The sequence below is a fragment of the Ascaphus truei genome, chromosome 2 (genome assembly GCF_040206685.1).
Source record: "Ascaphus truei isolate aAscTru1 chromosome 2, aAscTru1.hap1, whole genome shotgun sequence".
NCBI classification, from domain to species: domain Eukaryota; kingdom Metazoa; phylum Chordata; class Amphibia; order Anura; family Ascaphidae; genus Ascaphus; species Ascaphus truei.
Genome location: NC_134484.1, coordinates 322,214,616 through 322,240,567, shown reverse-complemented (window position 1 = coordinate 322,240,567; position 25,952 = coordinate 322,214,616). Strand labels below are relative to the sequence as shown.

The 25,952-nt window shown below is 42.1% G+C and overlaps 1 protein-coding gene across 2 annotated transcripts in view; it reads left to right on the top strand.

Moving 5' to 3' along the window:
* The window catches only part of NT5C3A (5'-nucleotidase, cytosolic IIIA), a 66,295-nt gene that overhangs the window by 21,872 nt on the left and 18,471 nt on the right, over positions 1-25,952 (top strand). The window contains exon 1 of one of the 2 annotated variants that reach the window (XM_075586568.1): positions 19,157-19,255. The exons of the other annotated variant lie outside the window; for it this stretch is intronic. The gene's annotated coding sequence lies outside the window, so the exon portion shown is untranslated. Of the gene's footprint in view, positions 1-19,156; positions 19,256-25,952 lie in introns of those variants that run through there. 2 annotated transcript variants of the gene reach the window in all.

The window sequence follows — 25,952 nt, the reverse complement described above, 5'->3', positions numbered from 1 at the left end:
CTTATACGTTAGATGGAAGATGAGAATTCACGTGTCTTGAACATAAAACACACCTCGTGGAATTCTAAATTAATATCACAAATGCATGTTTTTTATCCAGAAAGACCCTGTATTGTGGACAGAATAAGCCCACCTTATGGGGCATGTCCTTATCTCCACAATGGGACATCTCGCCGTAGCCATTTAGCCGCTGCATTAGCGTTTATTTGTTATAGGGCAAGATATTAAGCTTTTTAGGGTATGAAGTTACGGTAAAGGGACAGATTTTATGGGGTTTAGCGTATGGGGTTAAGATTAGGAGCTTACCTTTGCGGTGAAATGGGCGGCGGTGAAATATGCTAGTGGCTGATGATCAGCGACGAGATGCCGGTGGATAAATGACGTTAGACCGACTTAACTCCCTCTCATCGCACTTTAATGATATTTGTATGGCGTGGTGAGAGAAGAGTTATTTTTTTAGTTTAATGAAAACTACCAGAGTAGAAAAAATACCCCATAACTTCTTTTTCTATCATACAGATGCAGCAGCCGTTATTTTAACAAATCACGCGTTGTATACCTCGGAATAGCCATGTCATGGCGCGGGATTTCTTCCAACCGTACCGCCTTAAGACGCGAGTGCAGAAAATGGCATTTTAGTGTTCTGGCTTTTAAACATCTGAAATTGACACAGTAGCACAGTACTGTACACATTACAATTCATCCATTTCATTGCATTTAATTGTACACAATGCATAAAATTCAAACAAAGCAACCGCGATAAATTTTATTTATTTAGAAAATATTTTACCAGGAAGTAATACATTGAGAGTTACCTTTCGTTTTCAAGTATGTCCTGGGCACAGAGTAAAACAAATAGTACAGTGTTACAAGTACAGTTACATAAATGAACAGGGTATACATTATATACAAGACATTGCGTGCACAGTTGAAGAAAATGTATATTATGAGCGTATAAAACAGTTACAGACCAGGTTAAAATGTGAGACAGCCTTAGATTTGAAAGAACTTAAACTGGTGGTGGATGTGAGAGTCTCTGATAGGTTGTTCCAGTTTTGGGGTGCACGGAAGGAGAAGGAGGAACGTCCGGATACTTTGTTGAGCCTTGGGACCATGAATAGTCTTTTGGAGTCTGATCTCAGGTGATAAGTGCTGCAGGTGGTAGGGGTGAGGAGCTTGTTCAGGTAGCTGGGTAGCTTGCCCATGAAGAATTTAAAGGCAAGACAGGAAAGGTGAACTTTGCGCCTAGACTCTAGTGTTGACCAATCTAGTTCTTTGAGCATTTCTCAGTGATGTGTGTTGTAGTTGCATTGGAGAACAAAACGACAAATTGAATTGTAGAGGGTGTCAAGTTTGCTAAGGTGGGTTTGAGGAGCCGAGCCATATACTATGTCTCCATAGTCAATAATTGGCATTAGCATCTGCTGTGCGATACGCTTTCTGACCAGGAGACTACGTGTGGCTGGGGTGATTGGCCGCGTTAATGCCGCGTGTAGTACAGCAGCGCACACGAAAATGGTGCCGTGATGCCTTTAAAATAACGGCCGCTGCATCTGTACCTAGAAGAAAGCCACCTTCACTGTTGCATTTGTATAATTAAAATACACGTGTGGACGCTCACCTTCATAGGGGTAACTTTAATCTTTGAAAGAGAAATATGTATCTGAAATGTAACCTAGACCAACCTGTTACATTTGGTATTAATGTAATCATCTGAGCTCCCTTATTAGGACTATTTTTTAACAACCTTGTGAATTTGTATTTAGTAAACTTGTGCAGACATGAAATGTCTAACTGGCGTTAGACCAGATCACTTGAAGAATTCCTTTTAAGCTTCATAATAAAGGCTCTGCTTTCTTCCACTCTCGCCAAGATTTGTGGATCTAGGATTCCCATCTCCCCACAATCCCAGACCAGGTTGCTCTTGGATAACCCCATGTCACGGTAGCTAGTGATAGGTTATAATAATACACACCAAAATATCTGGGTTGAATTGAACATGGCTTAGATATAATAAATATAGTTTATTCCTTAAAGAAGGTGAACACAAGATATATAAATAACAGGCAAAATATAGACACTTACTTAAGGGGTTGGACAAGAAAGCAATCAGGATACAGGATTGGCAATTCCTTCCATAATACAGGTTCAGATGAAGACATCACGAAAAGACACGAAGACAACCCAGTATAGGACTGACACTGGTTTATTTATAATTCCAGTCCTATACCTTATAATTGAGTGCAGGCCATTGGAGAACAATTACCTGCACCCAATCTCTCCTTGCCACCTCACCGGAGGGGCACCGTAATACCTGCCCACTGGGTGGGTATTATTCTAATCAGGGGCTTATTTCCCTAGCCCTCCGCCCACAAGCGTGGCGTCTTAAAGTCTGGCTTTGCCAGGATACCCTTTGTCCCCAGGTGTGAATTACAACACTTAATATCAAGGACCCATGTCCTGCATTCCTTTGTGCTCGCATACACAAGCAGCGTGGGGGAGTCTTTGATCAGGAGGTTATGATAGACCACTTGTCTCCCATCTTGAGCATTACCATACCATATGGGCTCTGAGTTTTTATACCAGACCCACAATACAATTCACTCTTTAATATCTTCACATATTAAAATAATCCGTTCTGCTGGGCCCAGTGGGCTGAAACTTGCCAGTCCCTCATGCCGGAGGTGACTCTCCATGGTGGCCAAGTTGCAGCTCTCTGCGACCCCCAGAACAGGAGATACCAAAAAACAAGTTAAAATTCTTATTACTTTAATGCAGGATTCTCCGCTCTAAAAATGAATCTCTGCTTTTCACTCTTTCCCATTGAAATCAACGGGCTCCGCCGCTATAGGCTTTCAATGGAGTAACTCCGCCATTACAGTCTATAGAAAAACCACAATTCTCTACATTTGCCCATACTCCGTCTGGTTGTTCGGAGAGGGCTGGAAATTGCCATGCAGTCATGCCGAAACCGGGACTACATGCGACCCAAATCCCAGCCCTCTGTTCCTCACAGAACCGGAGATATGGACTTACACATTTTACAGTTTTGGACTTAGCCGTTTTAACGCCACGTGGCTTTTCCCCCATTGGAATCAATGGCCGGTGCCGCCATAGGAAATGCATGGGCGAGCACCGCCATGGGATTCAATGGGGCCTCCGCTCCGCCATTAGAGTCAATGGCGCGACCCTCCTGCTGAGCTCGACCCTTTACGGGGGTCCCTCATCTTGGACCCGGTGGTGGTCGTGTGTGGGGGTTCCTAGGAGCTAGGGGCAAAAAGGATTTTATTCCTGGGTGCCCTAGAACCTAAGTTTCCCACGCCAATTGTAGTTGACCTTGAACTAGTAGTGATAAAAGCTCTCTTTAAGAAAATGTATCCGCTTTTGCGGTCTGCGGTTTGGATGGCTGCCAACACGTTCCTGGAGGTCGGCGTCGAGGAATCCCCATTGAAATGGATGGCTCCATTGACTTACACTGGGGAACCGCCGCTCCTCCTCTCGGACGCCACCTGCAGGTCTTCTACGAAAACAGGCCCAAATCGTCGGAATCTCCATAAGGTTGCATTGGGCTGCAATGGCGACTTATGGAGAGCTGCAAAATGGAGCCTGAAAAGGTGGGAAAAGGGAACAAAGGGCTATAAACACTGAACTAACATTAACCCTTTCCCTCCCGTATCAATCCCAGTGTATGTGTTGGTGCAGACACTGGAATGGGAACAATACACATTTACAGGGGAACATACATTTGGTTGCTGAAGCAGGGGAAAAACACATTGCTGGACCGCAGTCCAGTGAACCCCTTGCTTCCCAAGTGAGAGCAGGGGGTGGCCAAATGGGGTGTAACCCCTTTAATACCGGGCCAAACCCCCTCTTCCATGACACCCCACTTTTAGACAAACACCTATAACAGGCCATGGATTATTATGATGTAACTTGTAACTCAAATTAGGAGGCACAGGACAGAGGTACATCATACATGTGAGTATATTTCTATATGCAGCATATAGTGTCTCATATTACAATAGTAGTCCAGGGACTATCCCAATGAGGTCTTCAGGGGTGGGTTCATGCTCACTAGCTCATACCTGCAGGGGTTACTGTGTCTCTTCATGGACCTTGAAATCTCACACTCACTGATTAGGTTAATATATACCACATCATGTCGTGCCTCTTTTTATGCGTGATAATATATTGAGTACATTTACATGTTGATCCAGCGCTTGAGCGCCTACACCACTACAAATCTTTTTTGTTGTAACTCAAATTAACCTTCTGTATGCTGAAATGGTAGAATACTGAACATAGATGGGGCCTATCTTCCAACACTTTATTATATCTAGTTCCTGGTGTTGTTTGCAAACTCACAAACACGGGTTCTAGATAATGAGTAGTTTATTGCACAGTGTATGATCATACACATTCAAGTCAATCAGACTCTCTGCCAAAAGTGTCCAAGCAGACTTTTTATACATTTTTGATTCCTGTGTTTAAAATAGGTTACTAGCAGAATATAATAACCACTCCATAATTCTTAAACCAATCATTTTACCGATCATTAAAACATGGTTAAAACTAGATTAAAACTGCTCTCTATAGGAACCAGGTACTTCTTGATATCAGGAATGTCGGCGTTACTACAGGCACAGTCGTAAATCTACTGTGAGCGAATCTCATTTTACACCACACACACATTCTTACACACAAAATGGACACTTAAAAAAAATAACAGACAAAATGGAAACAGAACATAGCCTTCAATCCTTCTCCAGAGACTCGCCCCCTCCCCCCCCCCTCAGTCCATTTCAGTAATATCAACAGAATATTAATTTCAGCAATATTTTATCACTTGTCCGTAAACTGAGGTTTAGAGATGTAAAGTGACTTGCCCAATATCGGCCAATGGCTGATTCGTTGGGGGGCTTTCCTTGTACTGGCACTGTAAATATATTCGGCTCACACTTCCTCCTCATCATTAATTGACTGTCACATCCGCATACTTGAGCTTGTAGGAATAAACTCGATGAGTCAAAGGTTACCGGTTGTACTTGAGTAACTTGTCCATGGGGGAAATCATAAAGAAGAGCTTGCATAGGAAGCTTTAAAGGCAGATGTATTCACATAGTTAATTTCAGTTTGACATCTGTGATACCATTACATATAAAGTATCAAAGGTAAGAAATACATAGATTTTTAAACAAATTGAAGAGAACATTTGCCTTTTATAATTGTTTAATATATAACCATGTGTTTTATGTTATTACAGCCATACTGTTGTGTTGGTTTTGAAGTGAGTTTTTCTGTTTCTTATTTGTGACGTTTTACTTTTCTACTTCAAAAAGGTTACAATTTTGCAACATACGAGCAGTAATGTTTTATCTATTTTAGAGCGTTTTCCGTAATCTATACAGGTACTGTATATCACATAATTAGACTACTGTGCACTATAGTTTTATCCTTCATTTTTATTAATTGATCATCTAATTAGCAATGTTATGCTTTAATATATTTTGTTATTGCCGTCAAAATCTGATGCTAATGGATCCATGCAAAAATACTTTGTTTTTGAAGCTTTTTGCCTTATTAAATCCATGGTGGGTTTTCTGCTTGTCTCTCGCATACAGGTGCACATGGTTCATTCCTTGTTTTCAAGCACTATAAAGAGGCTACTGTTTATGTATGTATGTATTTATTTATAAAATGTTTTACCAGGAAGTAATACATTGAGGGTTACCTATCATTTTTTAAGTGTCCTGGGCGTAGAGTTATGATGACAAATACATAGTTACATACAGTAAATGAACAGGGTATACATTATATACGACATAGCATGCACAGTTAAAGATAATATATATTATAGGCGTATGTAACCGTTACTGACCAGATTTAAAATGTGAGACATTTTTCGTTTTGAAAGAACTTAGACAGGTGGTGGCTGTGAGAGTCTCCGGTAGATTGTTCCAGTTTTGAGGTGCACGGTAAGAGGAAGAGTGGCTGAACCTTGGGGCCATGACCAGTCTTTTGGAGTCACATCTCAGATAAGTGCTGCATGTGGTAGGGGTGAGGAGCTTGTTCAGGTAGATGGGTAGCTTGCCCAAAAAGTATTTGAAGGCAAGGACAGGAAAGATTAACTTTGTGCCTAGATTTTAGTGATGACCAATCTAGTTCTTTGAACATTTTGCAGTGATGTGTGTTGTAATTGCATTGTAGAACAAAACGGCATATTGCATTGTAGAGGGTGTCAAGTTTGCTAAGGTGGGTTTGGGGTACCGTGCAGTATACTATGTCTCCATAGTCTTGGTATAGTAATCGCTTAATTGGGAGTGAACACATTTTTCCATGACTTTGGATAGTATTGGGAGAAGATTGGCCTGTAGTTTGAGACAGTGTTTTTGTCCCCACTTTTGAAGATTGGGACAACTGGCAGTTTTCCAGGTCTTAGGGCTGGGAGGACGGCCGCGTGAGCGTTCCCCACCAGCAGGGGAATCCTCCTGAGCCGGTCCCAGTCCCCCCTCGCTGACGGCTCACTACGCACTGTGACGCGTCAGCCGCCAGGGGATGCAAGAAAATTGTGATCCTGAGCAGTGACGCGTCACGTGGTGCGCTGATGAGCCAATCAGCGGTGGGGCGGGAGCTGTCAGACAGCTTCCTACACAAGGTAGAGAGAGTGTGTGTGTGTGTGTCATTTGTGGGGGAAGGGGGAGGGAGCTGCTTACCTTACAGCAGCCCGCAGCAGCTCCCTCCTGTCCCAGGGGGGGGGGAATAGCGGGTCCCTCCGCTCAAGCCACGCCCCCCCTCCCACCTGCCCCACTTCCGCCCGTCTCCGGCTCCCTACAGACCACATATCGCGGTCTGTGTCTGTCAGCGCGCTGCCTGTCTGCAGTGCGGGCGCGCTGACTGAGGGAGCGGGGCCTTAGCCTTAGCTTCATTCTGTCTGCAGGTCAGATCTCTATCGATTTGGCAATGGCTGTGAATGTATTAATGTTTGCTTTTCCTAATCCTGTTTCACATCCCCCTACATGTTAATTCCAGAGGACCGTGGATGGGTATAGTAGTTATTTAGATAAAAGAAGATACTTGCAGCGGTTTCAAAAGTTTTACTCTGCGAAATGGGCATGAAATGAAAGTCTTGGATTGTTCCAAGCAGCAAATAGGTTTGAGTATGAAGTGCTTTGTGCTGTAAATCACCTCTGTTGCTTTCAAAGGGTGCCCAGCAGTGGACGCAACTTGTGGTCATGCACATCTGTCTTACACTGGTCTTATTGAATATACACAAATGCTCCAAAAGGAGGAACCACCAGCACTCCAGGTGTGTTGAAAAAAGATCTTCTTTATTCCAATCGAATCAACGTTTCGGTCACTAATACTGACCTTTGTCAAACTCCTTCCCTCAATTAAATTAGTCTCCCTGTTGTGGGTGAACCCGAGGCGCAGTGTGTGGTCATGTGACTGCACCTATTCTCCTACAGCTGCACAGTGGTAAAAAGTGGTATTCTAGACTCCAGCACCTTCTAAGAGAAAAGCAGAGAACAAAATAAGCATAATATTCTTATTCACTTTATGAAGTAGGCTACAACAATTTGTATGTGGCACAATTGTTTTGCACCAGACTTTCATCACATTTACTTTGATACGTAGCCCCCCGAAGTTCCTTTAGCAAGTGATGCACCTCCAGTGTTTATTATGTATTCTGCTTTATGCTTAAATTACACTGTATCTTCCTGTCATCTATAGAGCTGAAAGTTGTCAAATTACATTGAGCTCTATGGTACCTGGAACCTCTTGTATCATAAATGACATTTTGACACATTAATAACTTCAACATGGTTTTTTTTTTTAAGTAAAAAAAGAGTAATATTTTTTAAAGGCAACAAGAATATTAAAATGTATAATCTTCCTTTAAGCACTATATGAGCACAAATGACACGCTGTTCTCATTAATGAAGTTATAGTAATTATTTGCAGATAATTATATTGCTTACAACGGGCTTCATTTGTAATGTGCACATATTACATGTCGTAATACAGTCAGCAACCTTGCTCCATACATTTGTTGATGTTTATGATCTGCTACTGCTCACCATCTGTTCCACCATTAGCTACATAAACTCATAAACTATGTGCAACAATGAGTAAGCATTTTTCTAAGTAAACCTTTTTTTTTGTGAGACTTATCTTGTGTATTATATGTTTATGACCATGATTGTTATTTAACAAGCATAACTCTTAATAATAATTTCATAGCAATATAGCAGTATTTCCTGTTTAATGTCTTATTAATGGTTTGTCCTATGTTTGCTAGTTCTATACACCAGCGGTGCGCAAACTGGGGGGCGCGCCCCCTTGGGGGGTGCAAGATTATTTGAGGGGGGCGCGGGCTGTGTGTGGGGAAACCTGGGGGTGGGCAGAGCTGTGCACGGGCGGCCAGAAGCTCGGTGCTGAGGCTTCTCTGTGTCAGAGGGGGCGGGGCCTTGCTTCAGGGGCGGGGCTTTCCTTACCTGCACACAGACATCCTCTCCTCCTCCTGTGTTGCCCGTCCCAGTTTTCAGCAGCATAGGGGACAGGAGCAGGCTTACAGTAGTACTTCCTCCCCCTCCCCCCAGGTGAAAGTCTGTGACTTCTGATTTTGTGTTGTGTGTCTGTGTGTTGAGCCTGTGTTGGTTGTGATTTGAGTGTGTGGTGTGATTGAGTGTATGTGTTTTTTTTGCACTCACAGCACACTACATTCACAGCACACTACACTCACTGCACACTGCACACACTCACAGCACACTGCGCACAGCACATTCACAGACCCACCCCCTACCCCCCTACCTCCGATGTCAGCTGCTGGGGCATCGTGGGGCTGCCTGTGGGGATCAGCGCTGGGCGGAGGGGGTGATTGGTGCTGGGCTAGGGGGATTGGTGCCGGGCTGGGGTGTGTGGCTGCTGGCTGGGAGGATCGGTGCGTGGCTGCTGGCAGGGGGGTGGGGGGGAGGAGGAATCAGTGCCGGGCTGGGGTGTGGGGCTGCTGGCTGGGGGGCGGGGGGGATCGGTGCGGGGCTGCTGGCAGGGGGGGGGGGAAGATCGGTGTGGGGCTGCTGGCGGGGGGATCGGTGCCAGGCTGGGTTGCGGGGCTGCTGGGGGGGAGGCGAAGATCTATGCCAGGCTGGGGTGCGGGGCTGCTGGCGGGCAGGGGGGGGAGGAATCAGTGCTGGGGTGTGGGGGTGGGGATCGGTGCTGGGGTGCGGGGCTGCTGGAGGGGGGGGGGGGGGATCGGTGCCAAGGTGGGGTGTGGGGCTGGGGGGGAGAAATCAGGGCTGGGGTGCGGGGCTGCTGGCGGGGGGGAAATCAGTGCCCCCCCTCCTCCCTCTCTTTCCGGCGCGCGGCGGTCATTTTTTGAAAAATTTGCGCGACCCCGGTTATAGCTCGGTCAGATCGGGTGGCCCCCGAGGACCGCGCTATAACGGGGCTGAGCTGTATTTGTATTTACATTGTATACCGTTTAATAAAAGTTTTTTTTTTTTCTTCATGTGATTGATTACATCAGGCAGGGGGGGCCCGAGAAAGTTCATGGATGAAAAGGGGGGTTCGGCATAGAAGGTTTGCTCACCCCTGCTGTACACAATGGCACGCATTGACTTCTATTTTATTTTTTTTAGTCCAGCATTGCCACCAGGGGGTCCCCTGGCGCTGAACCATGTTATTTTCAGCTCCATTTCCCTGAGATACCTACCCGCGTAGTAACCCCTATTAAAGCACCTTCCAGTCAAATCTTGCGATCCAGCGTGTCAATAGGAATCCAAAAGGCCATTATTTCGGCTTCATATTGGACTACCATTTAACCCTTCTGAGTGCTGGAGGGACCGTGACACCTATTGTAAGTGTCACGGCCCGTCTGGTGTTCACAATCATGTGAATGCTTTTCCGATGTGGTCACTCCGTCCCTGAACTCTCTATCTCCCCTACAAAAGAGAGCTGTAAGATTGACATATAGCTACTACGTCATGGGGCCCCTGGAGTGCCAGACCTCATTTAGTGTCTGTCTATAGAGCAACCAGATGGTTAAACATCAGCTCAAATTTACACATTCAGCTCTTGAGACCAACTGAGGGGGGAAATTATTATTATTATTTTTTTTTAAACAAAGCTTTTTTTGAAGACAAATTCTTCAAAATGTATTGCTCTGTTTCTGTATTATGTGGTTGCAAAATTGTGGTCTAGAAACTAATTTGCTTATGGGGAGAGAGTGTTATGTACATGCTTGAGACCTGTGCCTCCGGCACAAAAACATATTTTTGGTAAAGGGCTGTTTTTTGTTTGAAACGTTAGCCTCCCATTTGTGTGTGCGTGCAAGTAGACACACACACACATACACACACCAATGGTACTTTTCTACATTTTTGTAACATGTAGACTGGCTAAGCTACATTAACGTCTATAGTCTTTATGTACATTAACTCAAGTTTCACAACCTCTGCTCTCACCTTCCCCAGCCATATTTGTCACTTGACCGTGACTATGAAAGATGTTTTGCACCTGCTACCACAAGCATATCATCTGCCATAGCTAGGCGAGTGGTTTGAATTTGCAGACCAAAATAACAATTTACACTTCTGTGCCTCATTTCTCTTGCTGCTTTTTAAAAATGTCTTCCCACTTACTTTCTTAATGTAGGCCTGGTTTATAAAGTTGTCATTAGTGAAGGCACTTAAAGATGGTGTTAAACTTGCTGGTATTACTTAAAGCAGAGGTTCCCAACTCCAGTCCTCATGGACCATTAACAGTGCAGGTTTTACGTATACCCCTTCTTGAGCACAGGTGGTTCAGTCAAATGATTGGACCACCTGTGCTATGAGAGGTTAGACTTAAAACCTGCAGTTAGTGCTCCTTGAGTTGGGAGCCTCTGACTTGGAGTAAGTCCAAGGACCTTTCCATCTAGCATTTAGTGACTTATAGGAGATAAAGAGAGAACATGTTGGTAGGCATCTGGGGGGAAAAGCTATTTGATGGAGAAATTAGAAAGGACTGGACGAGAGACCTAAAGAATTGGTAGATTGAGGACTGTATTGGATTCAAGCCAAGAGAAATTTAGGAGTGGTGGGTGAAGCAGAACCGGAGGAGTGGAGTATAGAATGGCACACCTGCAAGAAAAAGTGGAAGCCGTATGGACACTATTATTGTTCCTGAACAAGTAAACATTAAGTCCCACGTACTATTGAAAAGTCTCTTGACTGATGTAATGGAAGAGAGGGGAAAAGTTATTGCATTCATTTATGATACTTCTCATATAGGAGTTATCTAAAGCACTATTCAAAGTGTAGTGGTAGATATTATTATTTTTTATTTGGAGAAACTGGTTTGTGCACACTGACAACTCTTTGAGGAAGTCACATTTATTTCCATCTGCCTTGGGCTATAAGCCATTTGAACAGCCATTCATTGTACAGGACATGCACAGGACATGCATCGCATTTCTTACTGAGTCAGTCCAGGTCCAAATGTAGATATGACAGAAGCTTCTCCTTTAATCATTTGTGTTGCACATGATTATATTGGTCACCCTTTGTAAACAAATACATTTAGTTTTTATTCAGAATGATGTACCTTCATGAGGCCCCATTTTATTGTTTTCCTTTTGGTACTACCTAGAGCTGCCTCTGTTTGAGAGAGAAGACGACATTTGTAGTACAGTAAATGTAGTTTAATAGGAGCCAAAGATGATGGAGTAGCGTCTTCCAAAAATGTTGCATAAAACACATTTATTTAGCCAAGGTTAGAGAGAGACCACATTTTATATTTGAGAAATATTACAGAGAAATAAGTGCTAAGATTTAGCAGTAGCGGTAAGGAGAGCATAAAAGATGCAACAAATTACATCTAAACAATGGGAGCGTGGGAATTTGAATTATACTGTTATTGTTTGGTGGAGGGGCACAACTCGACTTGATTTCGGTTGGATTACGAGCAGCTCATTCTTTGACACTGTAACAGGGCTTCAATAGCCTGTATTGGTCTGAGGAATCCAGCAGGGAGCTAGTTGATTGCAGCTAGAGACAATTAACCAGTCTCCACCTGGCTCATCAGATGGGTAGAAAAGTCTCCTGCTTCAACTGCTGGGGATATCTTGAGCCCAGAGGGACTGTGTTGAAAGCAAGAGACTCACAGAAACATGTCTTGAGTACAGAAGGTTTGTGCTGCTAGCAAGACACCAAAAACCAGACCTATTCCAGGGCACAGCGGACTCTGGAACCTGCCAGAGGCTGATCCCTCAATAGACACCGACCCAGAGACTGACATAAAGGGCCCCTTCCTTACAGGTACCTCTTTGGACTTTGGGGTCATATGTTGGAAAGCGGCTTATCCTCCCAGCCCTGCAGAGAGGGACTGGGAAAGTGAGTTAGCCCTTACAAAGGGATAGGATGTTTATTTATTTTTGTGCTTCCTTAAACTGTATTGTTTAAAGTGACAGACTGAATAAAAGCCATGGTTTGATTTCCCCAAATATATCTCCTTGGTTGTATCTTTGCAAGTCTCTTACAGACACATTGAGTTTAGGGCGTCCAAACTATCTCACAGCAGTCGTGTGTGTGTGTGTGTGTGTGTGTGTGTGTGTGTGTGTGTGTGTGTGTGTGTGTGTGTGTGTGTGTGTGTGTGTGTGTTTTTCGTTCCAATCCTTGATCTACACCAACAAATAAGTAAACAAAGGAATAAGGGTAGTTAACAGATGCACTAAAAGAACAGGTAGGAAGAAAGCCAGGAGAGTGCTTTGTTCCAAACAGCGAGTGTGAAGTATGAGTGGGTTGGTAACAATATCAAAGGTTGCAGACAAACTAGAAGAGAGTAACGTCCATGAGATTTACCAATGTGGAGGTAATTTTGTTACTTTTGTGATTGCTGTTTGAGTTAAGTGAGCAGTGTGAAAACCTTACTGGAGATGGTCTAGGAGAGCATTTAGCTGAGGAATGAAAGTATGCTGGAGAATTCAAGCCATTCCAGATGTTTTGAGGCAAAAGGCAGGAGAAAGATAAGGTAATAGTCAGATGGCTTAGTGTGCTCGGATAGTGTTCTTGAGGATAGGTCCCAGAACAGCATGTTTCAAGTGTGGGGGGTGGTGGAGGAGTAAAGATGCCAGAGGAGAGTGAAGAGTGGAAAATATGAGTGCAAGGATCAGTGAGGGTAAGGGGTTGAGAAATGAGGTGTTGGATCAAGCTGGCAGGTAGATGAGAAGAGTAAGATACTTTCTTATTTATAACAGGGGCGGAAGCATCTAGAGTATTCTGTATGGGTGATTCAGTAGAATAGGTGTAGAGGAAGATACAGAGGGGATCTCTGATAGAATTCACAGCGTCTTTTGAAGTAGTCCACAAAAGTTTGAGAGAGAGGGTGAGATACAGTAAGTAGAAAGTCTGAGAGTGTTAAACACACTGAAAATGAGTCATCCATTTTTCTCCTCCATTCTAATCTAGTTGTTGTTGATATTTGTGGCATGGCTGTGTGTCTTCTTACGATATACAGCCAATTTCAGAAGGCAAAGCTACTGTTATTATCTAGACTGGGGATAAAGTTACAACATTGGCCATCAACTAAAATATTTTAGTTTGCTTTGGTTGTTAAACCTCTCCTCAGGAACCTAAACCAGAGCAGATTATCGGTGCAACCAAACAATATCTTATTTATATGAAAAGTTGGTGCAGTGTCGTGTATGCAAATGCATTGGTCATTTCTACAACCACATGTAGTCAACGTTCCCTAAGAAGGTGTTTGAGAACCACAGTTTTGATTGGTTCAGTTTTGATTATAATTCTACTATCCGTGAAATGAGTCCTAAAAGCTGCAGTGGTTGTTTGTACCATAACTTTGTGCAAGTAAAATTGTAATGCAAATTGTTACATTTAGCTGATGTGTTGGCAATAAACAATACTTCTTTAAAACCGGTTCTAGCCTGGAGTAAAGGGGATAAGAAGCTAAAAGTAACATGCCCACAAGGCAGGGGAGTCGCTGCATCCCGGGTGAATCCCGGGGGTCCGCGCTCTTGGAGGGCCCATTCTCTCCCCCCTCCCTCCCCTGTAGAGACAGGCGGGGGGAGATGGTATGCAGCGACGGGCCCCCATGTTACATAAAAGGTAAGCCGGTAGAGGAGTCAGCAAGGCAGGGGAGGAGCACCCTCTAGCAGTCTGACCCGAAAGTCGTTATCACTTCTGGTGTCTGCTGCCACAGCGCAACTGCTATCTCCCCTACCGGCTGCTCCTTTCATCTCCTCCCGCCAAAGGTAGGCATGGGGGGAGATCTGAGAGGAAGAGAGAGAGAGAGATCTCTGTGGGGGAGGAGAGCGCTAATGATGGTGAGATGGTGAGGGAGAGATGGTGATGGTGAGAAGATGATGATGATGGGGATGGTGAGAAGATGATGATGATGGGGATGGTGAGAAGATGATGGTGAGAAGATGATGGTGTGATGAGGGGGAGATGGTGAAGGGAGCTAATAATGAGGGGAGAGAGATCAGGTGATTAGAGAGGATGGGGGAGGGAGAAAAAAATTGCAGTCAGTATTAATATTAATCGGGTCTTGAAATTCTTTTTATCCCGGGCTCCGCCCATGTCTAGCTACTCCACTGCCACTAGGTGTTCTTTTGCATTTTACTAACCAGAATCCTTGTCTGCAGCCCAACCAGTGTCTGATATGTGATAATGGTGTGAATTAAACATGTTTGGGAACCTGTGAAATACATGCAAGTGTATCTGGTAAGGTAATTATCCTTGTTTACCACACCATGACCTGAAATACATCAAAAACATGGTCCTAAATATAGGACAACATTGTGCAGCCAAGGTTAATGGTCTCTAAAGGGCACAGCAAAGTCTGTGTTTATATGTGTATGCACACACACACAGACACACACACACACACACACACACACATATATCTACATTATGGACTATTTGTGGCACGATGCTACTGTGTGTCAAAACTAGATTATGCATATTCTAATTTATTTATAATGCACAATTGTGTGTCTATTGTCCACTGGCAGACGAGAATAAACCCTTGCTCAAACAGTATAATATGCACACCATGGGGTGGATAATAAACTGGTCTTAGAGAAACAGGAAATAGACACCCTCAAAGGTACTGTAGCACTGCTAACAGTTTCCATACCGTATAACATAAACTGACACCAGAATATTAGTAGTTCATTCTATTCAAGATCACCTTATTAATAAACCAGACTTGTATTTACAATGAAAAGTTAACACTTTTTTTTTTTTTTTTAACTACTTTGAAAATGTTCATAAATTATAAAGGTGAATGGGAAGGTATACAATCAATAATAGGGATGAGGGGTACAAGGAATTCATATACATTTCTATTTGATTTTGAATATACAATTCAAATAAAATTAATTTACATATTTACACGATGAAATGCTGACATATTGGGAAAGCCACTGTTTCCCAGGGGAGCCAAATCTCACAGAATTTATCAAAAGATCCATTTAACAAACTTGTGAGACGTTTCATAAGATTAACTTCTTTTCATTTTTGTAAAATCATAGCATTGTTGGAGGTCCTTCCTGTTTCCAGAAGTTGGCGGTAGCACATCTGGTGTCCGAAAATGTGTGAAGTCAATGTTTGGAAACATTTAGGTATCTTTTGAATTTATTTGATGAAATAATGCTTTAATGGATTGATTTTTAAATAGTTTGAGTTGGTTGTTAAAGCTGCAGTTCAAGCAATATCTTACATGTGTGTTTAAATAAATCAGTTCTGTACTATGGGAAAATACTTGTAGCATTTTTTTTTTTAAATTAAACAATTTTTAAAGAAAATGTTAATGTTGCTAATGTAGGAAGCATTTTTGTTTCTGTAGAAACCATTTACAAAGTCACACCCCCTTCCTCTTCTGTGACAGGCTCTGGCTCTTGAGCCCCGCCCTCTCACTAGCAGTGCACCAATTGTATCTAGTGCCTGCCTGGTCACATGATCTTCACCACAAAACTTTGCATTGTGGGTACTGTTTTGCAGCAATAACTGAATTAAATAACCCAAAGCAAAGTGATCGATTACAGGAGAACAGATCGATCTGCAGCTTAGCTAATCTCTTGTCAATGTGCAGATTGTATTGCTGCACATATTGAATGGAGATTTTAAAAAAAAAATTTAAAACGGCAGCTTGAACTGCAGCTTTAAATCAAATCAAAGATCTGGGACCGAGTTTGGGAAATTTTGGGAGAAGACCACCAGATATGAGACATTATACCAACTTCACCACATCCTCTCCAGCATCTATTAGAATACTGTGGATACATTTTATGTAATCTATCTAGTTCTAGGTACCAACGAAGTACGATTTTATATCCATTCTCTTTTATATTAGTACAAATCAAGCTTTTAGAGGTGTTTGTGGATATCGCTTCCCATTCTTCTAGTGGTATACTCATACCTAGTTCTTTTTCTCAATTAAGCATATATAATAATTTATTATCTGGATACATGTTTTGTAACAGGTGTGTATGTACAGTCATGTGAAAAAGAAAGTACACCCTCTTTGAATTCCATGGTTTTACATATCAGGAAATAATAACAATCATCATTTCCTTAGCAGGTCTAAAAATTAGGTAAATACAACCTCAGATGAACAACAACACATGACATATTACACCGTGTCATGATTTATTTAACATAAAGCCAAAATGGAAAAGCTATGTGTGAAAAACTAAGTACATCATTACTGCTTCCATAGGAATTAAGATGCTAAGTAGCAGACAGGTGCTGCTAATCAAATGCCCTTGATTAATTGATCATCAGCAAGTGTGACCACCTCTATAAAAGCCGAAGTTTTAGCAGTTTGCTGGTCTAGAGCATTCAGGTGTGTGTTAACACAATGCCAAGGAGGAAAGACATCAGCAATGATCTTAGAGAAGCAATTGTTGCTGCCCATCAATCTGGGAAGGGTTACAAGGCCATTTCCAAACAATTTAAAGTCCATCATTCTACAGTGAGAGAGATTATTCCAAAGTAGAAAACATTCAAGACCGTTGCCAATCTTCCCAGGAGTGGACATCCCAGGAAATTCACCCCAAGGTCAGACTGTGCAATGCTCAGAGAAATTGCAAAATACCCAAGAGTTACATCTCAGACTCTACAGGCCTCAGTTAACATGTTAAAGTTCATGACAGTACAATAAGAAAAAGACTGAACAAGTATGGTTTGTTTGGAAGGGTTGCCAGGAGAAAGCCTCTTCTCTCTAAAAAGAACATGGCAGCATGGCTTAGGTTTGCAAAGTTGCATCTGAACAAACCACAAGACTTCTGGAACAATGTCCTTTGGACAGACTAGACCAAAGTGGAGATGTTTGGCCATAATGCACAGCACCACGTTTGGCGAAAACCAAACACAGCATATCAGCACAAACACCTCATACCAACTGTCAAGCACGGTGGGTGGAGGGGTGATGATTTGGGCTTGTTTTGCAGCCACATTACCTGAGAAACTTGCAGTCATTGAGTCGACCATGAACTCCTCTGTATACCAAAGTATTCTAGAGTCAAATGTGAGGCCATCTGTCTGACATCTAAAGCTTGGCCGAAATTGGGTCATGCAACAGGACAATGATCCTAAGCACACCAGCAAATCTACAACATAAAGGCTGAAAAAGAAAAGAATCAAGGTGTTGTATATTTATACCAATTATAATATACCAATTTATAATACACTCTATTACACTTACTACTGCTGAGCCGTGTATACCTCGCTTGCTAAAGAATCTTCGCAATCAAACAAATACAAACAAATCTACAACAGTATGGCTGAAAAAGAAAAGAATCAAGGTGTTGCAATGGCCCAGTCAAAGTCCTGACCTCAACCCGATTGAAATGCTGTGATGGGACCTTAAGAGAGCTGTGCATAAACAAATGCCCGCAAACCTCAATGAACTGAAGCAATGTTGTAAAGAAGAGTGGGCCAAAATTCCTCCACAACAATGTGAGATACTGATAAAGTCATACAGAAAACGATTACTTCAAGTTATTGCTGCTAAAGGTGGTTCTACAAGCTATTGAATCATAAGGTGTACTTAGTTTTTCACACATGACTTCTCCATTTTGGCTTTATTTTTGTTAAATAAATCATGACACAGTGTAATGTCATGTGTTGTTGTTCATCCGAGGTTGTATTTACCTAATTTTAAGACCTTCTAAGATGATTGTTATTATGTCCTGATATGTAAAACCATAGAATTCAAAGAGGGTGTACTTTTTTTTCACACAACTGTATATCATTTCCCAGTGTAAACACGGCATCCTTTCTTTGTAATTGTCACATTTCTCTTTTGTTATGAATCATATCATGCTGATTACCCCAAAAAGATCCAAATAAAAATCATTCATTTTTAAAATATATAAATATATAAAAATTATTAAAAGATTTAAGTTTTTTGGCCTGCGAAAATGTGTAGAATATACGATGTCCCTCGTACTGAAAAGTTTGAAGACCACTGGTCTAGCCTCATACTGAACATTAACCCCTTTCGTGCGGAAATGCAACACACCAGTAACAAACCATGTCTGTTATGGGAGTTCCACAGTCCGTGTGTGTGTGTGTGTGTGTGTGTGTGTGTGTGTGTGTGTGTGTGTGTGTGTGTGTGTATCAGTGCATCTGTGTATGAGGATATATGCATATTTGTTTGCGTGTATCTTCCTTTGTCCATCTGTCTTTATCCCCATAATGTACTGTAGCCCTACTTTATAACCCTTTTCAGTCTCTCCTACAGTACACGCTTTTCCAGCCCCACCCTGCTCTGTGAGACTGCAGCCCACCGATTTGCTAAACTAGGTTGCAGAGGGAGCTGGAGACCCCAGTGGAAGGGATTGTCCTATGTGCGCTGCAGTTCACTGCAGAAAGTGCCCGATCTGAATCCCAGTTATCTTTGGGATCTGCAAAGTTCTGATCGGGCACTTGCTGCATAGCAACTAAAGTTAAACAATAACAGCTCTCCTTTTTTCTGGATTGAAAAAAATAAAAAAATAAACCTTCCTTCTGCTTAGTCTGTTGGATCTGAAGGTTTTGCATGAGGTATGCCATGTGACCCCATCTGTGAGGATTCCAGCCGTGGCACTGTGCCCAGTTATGCTGCTCTGCGTCAGAGCACTCCAGGCTGTAGAGAGGGATTAGCTGGGCTATTTATGGCAACGCCCTTCTCTGCTACTTGAGCTATATAAGCTCATTGGAAACAAGCACAATTTTCTTTTCGCTTGTCAGCTGCTCCGGTGAATCCTGCGGTAAGCATGTGCTCCTCATGTAAACAAGCAAGCTGCTAACTTACCTCTGGTTTTTGGCACCACATTTGGTTGTGCTTCTGCAATTAATGTAGCTGTATTTTTAAAAATCATAGAAGCGTGTGTGTGTGTGTGTGTGTGTGTGTGTGTGTGTGTGTGTGTGTGTGTGTGTGTGTGTGTGTGTGTGTGTGTGTGTGTGTGTGTGTGTGTGTGTGTTGCCACTTCTAAAATAAAACCATGAATCAAACCTAGACCATAAAACTGTGAACTTATTATAAAAATAATACTATTCGCTTACCTTGTTGGGGGGGGGGCCTAACTGTTTATTGCGATCTTTTCATAAAAGTAAACAATTGTTTGTTTTTTGTGTGTAATCTCTTTGAAACGGCTTTTTTAGAGGCCAGTGCAAATAATTGTTAGTGAATAGGGCAACACTGGGAATATTACCCATTTTTTGTTTTATGCATAATATGGACTGAAAATGAGCATTATTGGCAAAAAGAAAGAGAAATTAAAAAGAAAGATCTTTCTCAACTACAGTATGTAACTTTGAGTTGGGCAAACTTCCAGAAGTACAGCTCCCGTCAATAGTAACCCTTCCATGGTAGTTGTAATGTTTTGATTATTTTGTGTTTACATTTATCAGTTACCCTTTGAGATCATGATTACAAATACAAGTGAGTGGCTGAAAACAAAAATATTGAGCGTATTCAATGGCCCCAGTTTAAAACTATAGCAATAAAATACCATTAAAAGAAGTGGAAGTAACAGATTAAAAAAAATCAAACGTTTCTATAGACTTTTGCTATATGTTTTTTTGAAGGGTACTTAGAGTTTGCCAACCTTGTTGCCTGCTGCTTCTCATAATCTATTATGCGAGTTTTGCAGGTTCTTAATGTAATTGTTTATAATGTTTATTGGCCAGAATCCCTAAACCACACATTACATCATCATTCACCTGTATGAGGACAGAAGCCTTTAGTTACCTTCTGCGCAATCACACTGTTATTTTGATTTTAGAAGATAGTAATCTTTCTGGTTCCTGCTCTCTATCTACACTGTTACACTTCTAGAAATTTAGAAAAACCTGTCGTTTGAAGAGCGTCTGAAAACTGTGAATGACCAATGCATGTCGGACTTTGTGTTATTTATGTACAAAGTGCATAATGTGATGGGGAAAACGAAACTCAATTTGTTGGCAAAGTCCAAACCCCGCCTTAAAGCAGCACCTATCAGGGGACCCTGCATCAGTGTTGGTCACCAGTGGGTTGATCATTTACTTTTGTCAACAGATTGTTACTAAGCTGCATTGTGTAGCATGCATCAGTGTGTTAAAATGTTAACAATTCTATTTACAGCGCATCACAAAGGTTTCATTGATTGAGATTTATCAACAGATGGTTACTAAGCTGCAATCCTTTAATTGCGTAACATACACCAGAGTGTATTGGAATGCAACAAACTCTCTTTATGACCAAGGCCGCGCTTATAGTCCCGGCGACGCAACGTCGCGGCAAAACAATTGTATTGCATCCGTCGCGTGCGCTTATAGTACGGACGGCGTGATGGCTTGGTCGCGATCGCTGGAAGTCAATTCAGTTTGATTTTTTTTCAGCGACCGCAGCGTGACATCATTGTCGCATCGCCCGTCGCCGGGACTATAAGTGCAGCCTAATGTATGTGCAACTAACTTCCTACCAAACATTCACCCGATTTTCTGAGAAGGTTTCTCCTAACTAAAGATGGACACACTCGCGGGTTCATAACTCAGCGAATTTCCGTGTTCCATGCAAACACTGAGTCGAGCAGTTAGAGAATTCGACCTTTGAAGCCCAAATTAGAGTTCAGGTGTGGAACGCATTTCCCAATCCTTGCACAATACCAGCAAAACAGGAAAGTCCCAGCCGCGGATATGTATGTTTTGTTTTTGGTTTTTAAACTGCTCAAACTTTTTGATTTTGCAAATTAAAAAGTTGAAGTTCTACAATAAAGTTTGAAAAAAAAAAATATTTTAATAAAATATTTTTTTTTAAATGTTATATTCGAGTTATATCAAAAGAAAAATGGGTGCCTACTTTTTAAAAAAATATTATTTGTATAGTGTGGCTCTAGGCAAAATTCATGCTAGAACTGTATACAGTATCATATTTATGGTTATTTAGAAAGTGCTAACATATTCGGCAGCGTTGTACAATGGGGGCATAGAATGATATAAATTACATAAACAGTAGGACATACTAAATAAGGAGAAACGAGCGCGTATAGGTAATGAGGGCCCTGCTCGTGAGCATTTATAATCAAGATGTGCATATACGGTATACTAATGTTTCACGTGTGATAAAGTGCATCGTTGCATACAGCTTTTATTTCACGATGGGAAAGTGGCCGTGGTAGCCATTTTCTTTTTTTTACTGAGTTGTATTTTACCATTTGTCTTTGTAGTGGTAGTATGTTGATTGATTTTGAGAGGGCAACATTTTTGCATCATATGTACTGTAAACTGTGCACAGTTTAACTCAAAATAAAACGCCGCTCCGTTGCAGTATATTGTGTGTGATACGACAACGTGTCCCAGGCTATTACTGAGAGAGCGAGAGGGAAAGTCGCATTATAGCATCAGCATATGATATAATATCAATATGCATACCTGGCAAGTCGCACTGTTTCACAGTTTGGCAGCCTGTGTGGTTGAACTTATAGTGAGACTGGGGTAGGGTTTTTTCATTTTTTTTTATTTTAGAACTATGACTGGATTTTTGTTACTGTTGACGGGTATGTAGTATGTATCTAGCATCTGTAAGCTGTTTAGTTTACCTCCAAATAAAACCTCACTGCATCCCAGTACACAGTTTGGTGTAGTACAACGTGTTATAGTACTGACCCAGACAGAGAGCGGAAGGATGTAGGATGATTATTTACTCATAATGGAGGGGAGGAAAAGGGAGGAGGGAAGGGGAAAAACTCTTGCTACAGTCTATATAGATAAAGGTGCCAGGGGTGAGAGAAACTGGACAAAGCGTGCCGCTTGCCAAGGCAGGCGGAAGAGACCCCTATACAACTAGCACTCAAAGTGAGGGAGTGCTAGTTGTATAGGGGTCTCTTCCGCCTGCCTTGGCAAGCGGCACGCTTTGTCCATGATTATTTACTGCAATAAAACCCCACTGCATTCCAGTACAGTACATTGTTTGGCGTATATTAGGACAGAGAGAGACTTGAAAACCAACAAAAAAAGTTTAAACATGTCAACTGTTGAGTTACATGTGATGAAAACAAAACCAGTGCTTGTTACGAATAGTAAATGCTTTATGTCGCTTGGTGTAGCATGTCGGTGTCAAAAAGTTAAACCAAGGCTAGTAATAGTAGCAAATTAAAAAAAAATGACAAATCAGTGCGGCTTTGCACATGCCAGCATCAAAATGCTAAACGTTGCATTGGAAATTTGTCAAGTTACATAGTGTAAAAATAAATATTAAAACCACCAACGTAGGCTTAAATTTAAAGCGCATGATGTGCAGAAAAAAAATATGCCAACATTTCTACCCAACGGCATAATTGCTCAAAAAGCAAGAAGTAATACAGTATGTCAACATAAACTGAGGAGAGCGGATACTCTGTAGAACATCAAAATACTGCAATGTTCAGACCCATGTCCAAGTCAGAGCTCATGGAGGAGGTTTGGCGTGATGGAGGCTGAGAATTGAGGAAGTCATTGTGAAACATCTAAAACCGTCATTCAAAAACAGAACAATGGTACATCACAAATACCAATCTCAAAAAAGGCCACAATGCAACCAGTGTCAGTAGCTACACATGTTTGTCTTTACCACCATACTCAATGTACAACAGTAAGTAGGCTAGGACCGTTAAAGGAGCAATCCACCCAAAAATGGGATCCAGGGCCCCCCACCTTGAGTTTCACCACTATATTTTCAGCTCCGGGATCCTCCCTGTTCCCAAGATACAATACTTACAGTTTTTCGCTGCCTACACATCCTGTATATTTTAAGTACATAAATATACATGCCAAAAACCCATGCTTGAAACGAGTGCTTTAGCTGCTGTTTGGATGTTCTCTTTAGCATTCAGTACCTCTTGTGATTTGCTCCTTCTCAACTAAAACATTGCCACTTCTGTAGCTCTGATACATTTTCAAATGAACTTGTTAGAACACTAACTTTCCAATTAGTAGCCATTGAAGAGCTCTTGAATATAACCAGGCAACTTCAAAATTGGCATTAAGAACATTTCTGAAGTGTAAGGAGAGTCAGCTTGTCATTCACTGCAGACATCCTTTTATTTATTTATTTTTTAATTTCTGGTTCCATGCAAACACATTTCAGTGCTTCTAATTTTGCCATGAATTCAGATTAGACGAGCACGTCCCTGTAAACAGTAACTCGATACATCTGAATGCTCACAGGGTTAGGTTTACAAAGCCATTGGAAAAAAACTTAGCCTCTGGCTCCTCTCCCAAACTGTTGAAATCCTGGACATCAGGAGCTCCAAGATAAATGTAAGCAAAGAAAGAGGATGAACCACATTTATTTCATTTGAACTCTGCTATCTTGGCATTTATAGGTAGCTACGTAGAGATCCATATCCCATCATGAAATGGAAATAAAATGCCGGATCGCCTCATTTTTAATTGTAATCTATTATATGCAAAAACATTTTTTTTTTAATTCCTGTTCAATCCTGTCCAGCCATTGATGAGATCCATTACTCACATCAATGCAGACACTGAGACAGCATCAAAGTGTTTCAGCACCATTTTTATTTCACATCACAAATGCTCCTACGAATTTCTGCTGTTCATTTTTAATGCATTTAATAGTTTAATTCCCATTTATTAGTGAGTTTAGAAATGAAGGATGAACATGTAGGGATACTGCTATAATCTCAGAGTTGAATGGCCAATGACTAGTGATGCTCTGCTTCATAACTACTCAAATTAATGTCACTTGTTATTACCCTTGTATAGCACATGCAGGGACACATGAAAATGATATAAGTGAATGTAAAAAAAAACCGCTGAAGGGTGAATTTTTTTCCATTATTAATCTCTTACATTTTTACTTTAAACAGAACCTAGTAAGTCTGTTATATAACAATAGAGTGGCAAATGTTGGCATCTGGCAGTAGGTCACACCGGTATCTAAAGAAAAATAAATGCAAGAAAAAGTCAACTGGAATTTCAGGCTTGCCTAAAATGGAAGCGTTATTACACAGGCGAGTTGTGAAACGTTTTCAGTAATATATACTGTAAGAGAAAGTGGCAGCAAAGTTTTTTATGTTTTGGAACGGTGTCATGCGGAACAAAACCAAAGCCAAGTTCTGTTGAGTTCATGTCATTGTGTGCATTGCAAATAAAGTACAGAACATTTTTTTTTTTTTAATTGCTGTTTATTTAGGCGTTTCAAAGGGTGTTATAGTACATTTAACATAACAATTCGGTGAACAAGGTACAAGAACGGGTAGGGGGAAAATGAGTGAGAGAACATAAAGCAGTGGGAATCGGGGCTAGGAGTAGTTACAGCGCTTGTATGTCAGTAGTTTGTATAATGTGCATAAACCATGTTTAAAAAGTCAGTCGAGTTAGGCATCATTGTTAATGTGACTCTTCAGTATAGCAGAGACCTTCACAAGAATGTCCCTGGCAAACAACTGCCCTGAACAACTTCATAAAGGTGCCATCACCACCTACAAGGTACAGTAGTTACTCATCCTTAAGCATAAAAAGGTTTGTTAAGCATAAGCTAGGAATGCTGCTTTGAACAGTGATGACGAATGCATAGCGTAACAAATCAAGAGCAGGGTTATTGTTCAGGTTCAAGGCAAAGTGTGTTAATTGAAATAGGTGTTTGTGGAGACGTCAGATATTAGACTTCAAGACAATGAAAAGGATTGTGAGGCTTTAGTTGAAGTAGAGGCAGACATGAGTAATGCCTTAATACAGGGGTGAGCAAACTTTTTAGGCTGAGCCCCCCTTTTCATCCATGAAATTTCTCGGGCCCCCCTGCCTGATGTAATCAAAATCACATGACGTCAGTGCACGTGAGCTGGTTCAGCCAATAAGGGCGAACCAGCTTTGTAACGCGTCCGCCACGCGACTAGAATATCCTGCAGCCAAGTTCACAAATCGCTTGGGCTGCTGGCGTGCGCGCAGGGAGTATATTGGTATTGGATTTATTGAAGTGAAACTTCTTTAGTGGCACCTAGTCCTGATGGGACACAACTGGATAGATGGAGACGAAATGTGAAACGGAAGTGACGTCACGTAATTGCTGCTGCTACTCCCCCCCCCCAAGCCCGCTGTCACCCACTCCTAACGGCCACCGCTCCCCCCACACGGCCGCTGCCATGCCGTGCATGCGCAGTTGTAATGGCGCCGCTGACGGACACCACGCATGCGCAGAAGTTGATGACAGCGGCGCCATTCCCCCCCACACGCACCGCTGACATGCCGCGCATACGCAGCACTGCCAGAGGGAGGGGAGGAGGAAGGAAGAGAGCTGAGTGCGTGCGCGCACACGTGAGTTACTGTGGGGGGTTTGAGGACTCTGGGGGCAAGCTGGTTCCTGGGTTTGCTCTTGGGCCTGGCCGGGGTTGTTAGAGCTGGGCTGGACAGGACCTTGGCAGGGCTGGGCGTGGAGAAGGAGTCCTGGAGCTCCTGTGCAAAGTTATATAGTCCATGTGCTCT